General features: G+C 43.4%; 1 protein-coding gene across 1 annotated transcript in view; it reads left to right on the top strand.

Annotated features, from left to right (window-relative positions):
* PRDM11 (PR/SET domain 11) overlaps window positions 1–10,232 on the top strand; it is a 405,666-nt gene that overhangs the window by 61,971 nt on the left and 333,463 nt on the right. The gene's annotated exons all lie outside the window — the stretch shown is intronic.

The raw sequence follows: 10,232 nt of genomic DNA on the forward strand, positions 1-10,232 counted from the left end.
CTCTTGCATGTTTCTGGTACTGAATAGCTGTAACACAAGGCAAGTCTACAATACAAAATTAAGTTGACCTACATTTCACCAATGTACAGTCATGCTGTAACTGGATTTACACTTACACATCCACAATGTGCTTCTTTTGTTGGTGGTGCACCTCCTCTCCTGAAGCACTAGCACTGACTTAACTGGGCATTGTGTGACAATTTCTGAAAGTCAGCCACTGTTGTTGTAAGCACAGCAATGTGTACACTGACATTGCATTGATGTAACTATATTGACATCAGTACTACACCCTACGAAGAGGTGACATTCTTAGGTCAGTGTAGTGGGCAGGTTATATCGGAGGGAGCTATGTTTGCATGTAGATGCTTACAGAATTAGGCTGAATTAAGCTGCCTCTTATTGACCTAACTCTATAAGAGAGGACCAGGGCCAAGTAAAAGCCCTAGGTATCATTCATAGAATCATAGAATAGTAGGACTGGAAGGGACCTCGAGAGGCCATCGAGTCCAGCCCCCTGCCCCCACGGCAGGACCAAGCACTTTCTAGACCATCCCTGAAAGCCATCTGTCTAACCTCTTCTTAAATATCTCCAGTGATGGAGATTCTACCACCTCCCTTGGCAATTCGTTCCAGTGTTTGATCACCCTGACAGTTAGGAACTTTTTCCTAATGTCCAACCTGAACCTCCCCTGCTGCAAATTAAGTCCATTGCCTCTTGTTCTATCCTCAGAGGCAAGGAAGAACAAGTTCCCTCCCTCTGCCTTATGACACCCTTTTAGATACCTGAAAACTGCTATCATGTCCCCCCTCAGTCCTCTCTTTTCCAAACTAAACAAGCCCAATTCTCTCAGTCTTCCTTCATAGGTCATGTTCTCTAGACTTTTGATCATTCTCGTTGCTCTCCTCTGGACCCTCTCCAATTTCTCCACATCCTTCCTGAACTGCGGTGCCCAGAACGAGACACAATACTCCAGCTGAGGCCTAACCAGAGCAGAGTAGAGCGGGAGAATGACTTCTCGTGTTTTGTTCACAACACACCTGTTTATGCATCCTAGAATCATGTTTGCTTTTTTTGCAACAGCATCACACTGTTGACTCATATTTAGCTTGTGGTCCACTGTAACCCCTAGATCCCTTTCTGCTGTACTCATTCCTAGGCAGTCCTTTACCATTCTGTACGTGTGACACTGATTGTTCCTTCCTAAGTGGAGCACTTTGTATTTGTCCTTATTAAACTTCATCCTGTTTACCTCAGCCCATTTCTCCAGTTTATCCAGATCCTTTTGAATTATGACCCTATCCTCCAAAGAAGTTGCAGCCCCTCCCGGCTTGATATCATCTGCAAACTTAATAAGTGTACTTTCTACGTCATTGTGAAGAGTTTAACAAAACAGACAGCAAAAAGGTCCATGAAGATCAGTCTGAAAATTATAACGCCACTATATAAATCAATGATACATCCTCACCCATGTTGCATTCTGTTCTGATCACCCTGTCTCACGATATCTTTGAAAAAGTCGACAGATGGACAGTGTCCGTGGTCTGCTCAGATTTCTTTACAAGGAGAGGTTGAAAAGATTGGAACTATTTATTTTTGTGAGTGAACAAATAATGATTGTATAAAAAGTAATTACATGGAGCAGGTAATTCGTGCATGTGTATTTACCCTTCTACTCTAAGAAAAAAATGGTGCTCAAAAAACAGCTGCTAGGTCCTAGATTAGATGAACTGCTGCCCTGATTACTTTGGACCTGTTTTCTTTCTGAATATTTGTCTAAGGCTCTGTCTACGCTCCAGAGCCTATATTGGCATTGCTATTTTGGTGTAGTTTTGCTGACATAACCTCTTAGCATAGCTGCAGCTTACATCATCAGAATGAGTATTTCCACCCATGTAGGAACACCACCACCCTGAACAAAGTTAGCTGGATGGAAGATAGACACGTTCTTCTGTTGACATAGTTATGCCCGCAAAGTTGAGGTTGGCATAGCTGTGTTAGCCAGAGGGTAGTTTTTAACTACTTCTGACTGTGACATAGTTGTGCTGACTTCAATTTTAAGCATAGAACAGGACCAGCTTCTTACTCCCTGTGACTCAGCATCCCAGTGGATAGTATTGCTAGAGAAAGGGCACCTACATGTCTGTAACACTGCCTCCATGAGGATACCTTTCCAAATGGACACCCAGCTCCCTTTAGAGTTTGGGGATTATCTTTTAAAGCATATCTGTGCTTGCACCTTGCTCTTTTTAGGGGGCAGAGGGTCGGGTTTTATTTCTTCTTTTAGTCCGAATGAATCATTTTGAATTATCCTGTCATCCTCCTGAGAGCTTCACGTCCTGCTCAGCACGGAACTGACTACAAAGTCTGATATGCAGCATATGTGCCCAGAGTGAGCCTGGCTCACACTGTGCCCCCACAACAGCTGCCATCAGAGGGTCAACGTTCTTTGAGAGGAATTTCTCTTGAAGGAGCAAGAACAGGGATACTCTTTCCCTGCTGATAGCACTCTATCAGCTCAAAAGCTTCCCCACAGTACTTATATAGTACTTGGTATTTGCAAAGCTCTACCTATGTGGCAGGGCCAGGGTGGAGGGCCCCCTCAGAGGGAGCCCAAACAAGCAGAAGGGCCTGCAGTACAATCACAGGCAGCTGGGCAGGAGATGGCTCAGCCTAACTGGGGCCAGCTGACTCCATGACTGGGCTAATAAGAGGCCTTTATAAACCCTTTACAGGAGGAAGTGGGGGAGAATGTAAGAGGCGAGTGGAGAGAGGCGAGCAGACCAGAGTAGTGAGAGAAAGCAGGCTGGAGAGGAGCAGAAGAAAGGAACAGGAACAGGAACACCAGAAATTGCAAAGGGAGAGTGAAGAGTTGCAGCAGATTGAGAGAGGAACTCGTTACAGCTGCAGCCTGGAGAAGGTACCAGGGGGAATTATCTGGGGGAAGTGGCCCGGGGGAACAGCTGCTGCACCAAGGGCGAAGGGAGTCAGTCCTTCCCACTAGCAGTCACATAGTGGCCCTGGGCTGGAACCCAGCATGAGTGAGCGGGGGCTGGGTTCCTCCCAGACCACCCCTCACCCCAGTGAGGGCAACTGGGCCCTTAAGTGGGTTCTGTGGACTGACTAGAGGCCAGAGGCCCAGGAATAAGATGGACTTTGTCACACTACCTAATTAAATAAATGCCAACATCCTGAAAAGTGGCTGCTAGTTTTGAGTGCCTCAGTTTTAGGCTGTTGCAAGAGACATTTTGGAGCCTGATTTTCAGAGGTGAGTATTGCCCCTCCTCAGTGCTAATTCAAGCCAATGGGAGTTGCAGCTGCTGAACACCTGTGAGAATCAGGGTCAACAATGTCTCCAGCTTGACAATCAGAATCAGAAACATCCAATATCAGTGGCTACTTTAGAATAATTTGGCAGAGACTTGTTCAAGGCCACCTACCATCCACGCTGGTTTTACATTAATTTGACCTTCTCTGGACGCTTTTGTCCTAGGCAGCTCAAAGGCTTTCTGTAAACATTAATTGAGCCACTCCAACACCTCTTTGAGGTAGGTGTTTACCACTATGTTACAAATGGGAAAACAAAGACATGGAGAGATTTGACCAAGGTCATATGAGAGGTCAGTGGCAGGGGAAGCATGAAACCTGGTCTACACTGTGTTATTTTCTTAATGTGAAAGTAGTGGCATCCAAACTAGCACTACGCTCCACCTCAACCCAAGCTGATTAAACCAAGGTGTGAATACAAGTACAGCCTCTGAAATAAATTAGTGCGTTGTTGTTCCCAGCAGCCAGCTGTCTGCGGCACACTAAATCACTGTCACAGCAAGCTGTAATAAGGTTCCATCTTGAGAGCTCAGGCCGATTACCGAGTAGGCCGTTGAGGCAGAGTACAGGAGATGAGACAACATGAAGGGAAATTTGGTGGTTACCTGCTCTGTGAATAAAGAGAATTGTCAGCCTCAAGTGATGCTGATTTTAATGCTTTTAAATTAATGCTTTTAATAAGCACCAAACTTCCACAGAAAGAGGAAAAACAAACACAATTGGTTGTAATAGTTCCATTAGCATTGAAGACACTTGCACGCTCTCTCCTGTCTCGGCTGGTGTCATTATCACTCTCCATCAAGAGGGCTGCAGCTTGTGGGAGGCTCTGAAATGTTGGTATTTAGCACTGAAAACTTAACCCAGAAAAGCAAACACTCAGCTTCTCCCTGGTGAGGAATATTAGACATGCCCACAAGGCCTGCTGCACTGCCATACTGAGGGAGAGAGGTCAGCTGACCAGTTACCCCAGGGTGGCTGTCAGCACTTAACTTCCTCTTTTAATGTAGTAGGCAAAATGACTGGAATAGTGTGTGCCTACGGGTTAACGCTTTTCTTTCAGCTCTTCTTTCTTTCGTTTAATAGCCCTAGATTTCCCCAGACACCCCACTTGTTAATTGCCTTTTGATGTGACTATACATTGCCTTAAATTCAGCAGGGCACCTCAGGACAGGCTCGGTACGGTCTGCATTGATGTGTCTGATTCAATGTTAGCGGCTGAGGCAGAGAAGGAAGGAGCTGTGGTGTGACTTTCCTATTAATGAAGCAGATTGGTTTCTATGGAGATGCCTTGCTCTCTTATCAGTTGCCATCTTCCCTCCGCACCCCCCTCCCCTTCACCCAGGTGTCTCAGGCAAGCAGTGGCTGTAGCAAAGATTTTGCCAGCTGCCACACTCCAACCCCAACATACAACTGTATGCAGTGACCCAGCCTCAGGGAGCTCAATAAACAGGTCCCTCACCAAGGGTGTTAAATTGCAAGAGCACCACAGCCTTCATGAGCTCTGCCATGTGCTGGTCTCCTTATGGAATACAGAGCCGTGGGCGAGCGGTGGGAGCAGCAGATGCCAGTTTTTTGCAGACAGAAAAGTTGCCACCTGAATTGTGCTGCAATCCAGTTATGGGAAGCAGGGAGTGTCTAAAAATAGCAAAGATCTGACAGAAAATCAAAGGCAACAGGCTGCTGTCGAACAGAATGTGGTGACTCACTAGACTTACTTTTCATCCCTTTGAATCCCTGGGCTGTAAGCCCATTTTAGTCCAAATGAGAGAGGGGGAAAAAAAAAGTTTGCTGGCCTCAGATGGATGGTTGTCCATATGCCTTTCAGTTGCCTCATACATCTGAGTGATTGGGACGCTCAGCAGACAGGTGGCCTTCACAAAAGCGGTGAGAGAGGGATATAGCAGATTGGGACTGAAGTGATTCTGGACATGGCATCCTGTGGAGTGCTGCAAGACAGGGTTGAGGGGCAAGCTGGGAACAGAGGTGTGTGCATGAGGGGTGTGATATTGCCGGGGATGGTACAGGTCCTGGGATGGGCAGAGGTGCATTGACAGAGCCGTGGAAGATGCCAAAAGACTGAAATGGCAGTGATTGCTTCAGAGACAGGATAAGGTGAGCCAGTACAGCTGCACCAGAAATCCTGAGATTGGCATATCTGACAGGCTGCAGCCAGGTCTGGGTTGTAGTGTACTAGTAGATCCAAATACACTATGCTATTTCCCATGGTTCAAAACTATCTTAATCAGAATTAGGTTTCTACTGTTTTTCAAGCTGCACAGCCTCTCCCACTGTCTCTCACAAAGCTATTTCCTTGGCTCTCTGGCTTTTCTTCGCCTGTGACAACTCATGCTAGTTTCAGCCTTGAACACTCATCCTACGGGGCTGAGTCAGAATTAAAGCTGTGTCTGTCTCTCGTCCTTTTGTCTCTCGTCTCTCTTGTCTCTGCTCTCCCCTTCTGAGGCACAAAGGACCCCTCTTGTGTGCTGAAGAACTTTGGTATTTCTCTGACATGCTAATGTTTCTGAAGCAGCCAGCACAGAAGGGATTAGAAATGGAAACAGGCCCATACCTGAATTTGAAAGAGAAGATTTTTCATGAGAAAAGCAATGCCCCTAAGCCCATATACCTTAGGGCATTCCAACTGGAATCCCCAGATCCAAATTCACCTTTATAGTTTTGATTCAGAGTCAGATCCAAATACCACGGTCTAATTTCCAAATTCCATCCATTCATCCCTTCCAACATTATTCCAACTTCACATACAAAATTATGAGATCTAAATTAGCTGTTACCATGCATGAAAGAGATCTTGGAGTCGTCATGGATAGTTTTCTGAAAATGACCATCAAAAAACTAACAAAATGTTAGGAACTACTAGGAAAGAGGGAGACAATAAGATAGAAAATATCAAAATGTACCTATATAAATCCAAGGCATGCCCATGGCTCGAATACTGCATGCAGGGCTGTTCATCCCACCTCAAAAAAGATCTATTATATGTGGAAAAGGTACAGAGGTGGATGACAAATGATGAAGGGTCTGGAACAGCTGCCATATGAGGAGAAACTAAGAAGCCCAGGACTGTCCATCAGCTTTAAAAAGAGCTGACTGAGGTGAGGGAAAGGAAGACATGACAGATGCCCATACTATAATGAATAGTCTAGCAAACATGAATAGAAAAAATTTCTTTACCCCTTCACGTAACACAAGAATGAGGGGTTACCCAATGGAACTAACTCTCAGCAGTACTTCAGAAAGTACTTCACACAGCACGCAGGGCACCAGTAGAATTCATTGCCAGGGGATACTGTGAAGGCCAAAAGCATACCTGAGTTAAAAAAAGAGTTAGGCCCATCAATACTTAATAGGTAAGATGTCAGGGATGTAAATCCAGGAGCTGAGTGTACTTAAACCTCTGACTCCCAGAAGTTGGGACTGGATGCTTCACACAGTAATTCCCTATTCTGCCCACTGGAACATTTGGCCCTGGCCACTTGTGGAAAAAGAGAAGACTGGGCTAGAAGACCACGGGAGTGATCCAAAATGGCTGTTCTTACCACTACAGCTTCAAGAAAGTCTCTCCAGGCCCTGCTTTTACATATTCTAGAACAAAAACAAGGCAGGAACCTTCCTGTGCTTGGCAAAATGGTGACACTGAACTCTGCCTCATCCCACAGCATAACCTTATCCCAGCTACGTACTCCATGGTACAGCTCAAGATGTTTTCACTGGCTCCCCACAAAAATCTTATGTTTGATTTGCAAGTTTGTAGCACAAGGGACTTATCCAGCCAAAATAAGAAGTCACAGTGTGGCATTATTTATTTACTATCAAAGATTTACATTTGTGTTGTAACATCAGACACATCATTGGCAGGCCTCATGCTTTCTTTTTGTGCTTTGAACTGTGAGTACCATGTAGACAACCAATCAGTGACACGGGTTGAGAACCAGGAAAGATTGGTCATTCATGTTGGAAAGTCACCTATCACCATTTGTCTTTGCTGTTTGCTATTCTTTACTTTTGAGACTTTCCAATTAAAAGAGCAATGTAAGTGCTAAGTTTTATTTTCTATTGCTCATCGCTCATTTCTTCTTTTTTTTAAGAGACCCAAATTCATTCCTGATTGAGCTAAGCTTCACATGTAACATGTTCCATCCCAGCTCTCTAATTAGATCTAAACAAACTTAAACTGACCTTCACAAAAGTGCAAGGAATGAGTCGAAGGCCAGATCAGTTCAGGGCCCTTGATAAATTTGTCGCAGTTCTCATAAAAATCACTGTGAACTCTGGCCTCCCTTACTGATGTGGACTACCCTATTTTTCAGCTCATTATTGAATCACATAGGAATCATGCATTCACTGGTGAAAAATAATGGACAACTTGTACTACGCAGTACACACTGGCAAAATAATGATTATTCACATTATGAAGTGGAGGTGAGTCCAGTATGCAGTGCAGCCGGACTTTATAGGAATCAAGTAATGCTGGCTGCAACTGTGAGAACTGACTTTTCTGTGTATTATTTAATTATAAATGAGGAGCTTGGTCTGGAATCTCAGATCTGAAGCCCAGGCAAACACTGGGAACACTTGACTTCAGGCCTTTCAGGTCTTGGGATTATCTCTCCAATGGAGACAATCTGCAACTTTTTCCATTTTGGGAGAAGAAATTTTGTATCTGGTTCCTGGTGATGGGTTATAATATACACATCTCTAGCTACTTTTATCTGAGTCTTTCCAAACACTGATCCGGATTCTTCGCTCGTTCACATTGGTACAAGTCTATTGACTTTAATGGAGCTCCTCTGCAATGAGTGAAAACATAGCTGAATCCATCAATTTACAGAGCCTCATGCTGACTCTGGTGAGGATATACAGCGATCACTTCATTCTTTACAGAAATTCAGCCCCCTTGCCCAGGAAACACAGTAAGCAACCTACTTTAGGACAGGAAGTAAGGAAAAAGTATATTCCCTATTGAAATTGCAGGGGCAGTTTCGGGAGGTCTGGCTAAAACTGCCACATCATTAGAAATGGGCTAGGAGACCAAATATAACACTGACTCTTACAATACATAGCACAGAAACATCAATAGCCAACAATGTTGTATAACTGTCCTCTCTTATTACCTGACTAGTACATTGATTCGGTGCTAACTCAGAGAAAGTGGCTATCCACACAGCTGGGACACAGACCTCTACACCTACAGTACATATTGCAATGGAAAAACTATCTTTTTACATACCAGTCTCAAGTCAGATACTGTAGTCCCAAAACCCTATTCATGGGAAACATACATGACAAATGGAATTAGGAAGAAGTTGCCCTTCCAGTGAAGTTGCCTCTCCTCCATGTTGCCCCACCATGTCCACAGCTTGACTTCTCTCTTCATTATAACACACACTAGCAATTAGTTTAATTCACGTTCTTGAATTGTGATCAGTAACTTGACGATCTGGCATTCTAGCCACAGAAGCCTCTGGCTGTTTGGGATCACCAGTGCCAGCCAACTATCATAACACCATGAAGAAATAACACATCATAAAAATAAGACAGATTAAAAGCATTCAGAAAAGACTCAATAGTAAAATGAGTTTGCACAGTTAAAAAAAAAAACCCTAACAAGATGTTCCATATCTAAAGTAAGTCTAAAGCCAACTTTAGCTTTATCATTACTATAAGTTAACATTTTTTATAGTTAGTTAATTCTATATATATAGATAGAGATATTATATTATAATTAAAAACAGTGTAAAATAGAGATGCTCAATGTATGGAGTAAGATTCACCCACAGGCAGTCTCTTATTTCAATCAAGTCCATACTTATTATTTTGATTAATAAATATTCACTCTTACCATACAGCTAGTTGCACATGACTAAAATTTATTTAGGGTTGCTAAAAGCCACTGAAAACATGAAAGCATCTAGATCCCTTATTGGAATGCCATTATGGATTGCACCATATAAATTGGAATGACCAACAGTGTGGCTAATACAATATTTAGCTATGGTTTATCTTTTATCATCTCCATGAGTCACAATTATGTTTTTCATCTATCTTGTTCAGAATTGAGGCGCTTGTTTATTAGATAAGCAACAATCTTCCATAGTCAAGGGAATGAACTGTGAGTAATACGAGTTTAATGTGATTAAATCTTATCAAATGTAGTCGAAATTAGGTAATTGCTAATTAATACACATGCTTTGGCTTTCGTAGTTTTACTCAAATTAAAGATGGATCAGTTTGATCCTTGGTAGAGTTAAAGGGAAAGCACTGTAATTTTTAGTCTCATGCGTCCTACTCTTTCACAATGCAGAACTATTGGTAGGTTGATTGTAACGTTAGCCCCTTGAATGCTTTGTTCCCATGCATGTCTCTTTTTGCATTGGGGGTGGCTGCTCTTAGGGGCATGGCAACATCTGTCAATGAAACCTCTTCTGTATCTCAAGACAGGGAAAGGGGAGTAAAGAATTACACTTAAGCATTATCAAAGCTCAACAGGACAAGAGAAAGTAATAGATGATGGTGAGTTAGTGGGGTAGTGAAGAGAAAGTTACCCAGTCTTAGGCTGCTCATCTAAGTAATAAGGTAAATAATATTTCAATAGAGCACCTCAGCATCGAACCTAAACTGGTGGTGAAACATTCCCATGTAATTTACTCAGTCTCACCTGCTTCCTGGAACATAATCAGAATATCCCATACCTGCCTACCTCAGAAAATTAGACTATTTCTAAGTAAGTAGAGGGATTTGTAGCAAGTCCCTGGCACTAACCAGATGGCGCACTGTCCGTCATTTGCTGCCCTGTGTCAATGACTTGCACGTGAGAGACTGGGATGAGGGCTCCCCCGTCACTTTTCACATACAGATTTCCGGTAAGGGATCTAGATGCTTTCATGTT

The sequence above is a fragment of the Carettochelys insculpta genome, chromosome 6 (assembly GCF_033958435.1).
Source record: "Carettochelys insculpta isolate YL-2023 chromosome 6, ASM3395843v1, whole genome shotgun sequence".
NCBI classification, from domain to species: Eukaryota; Metazoa; Chordata; order Testudines; family Carettochelyidae; genus Carettochelys; species Carettochelys insculpta.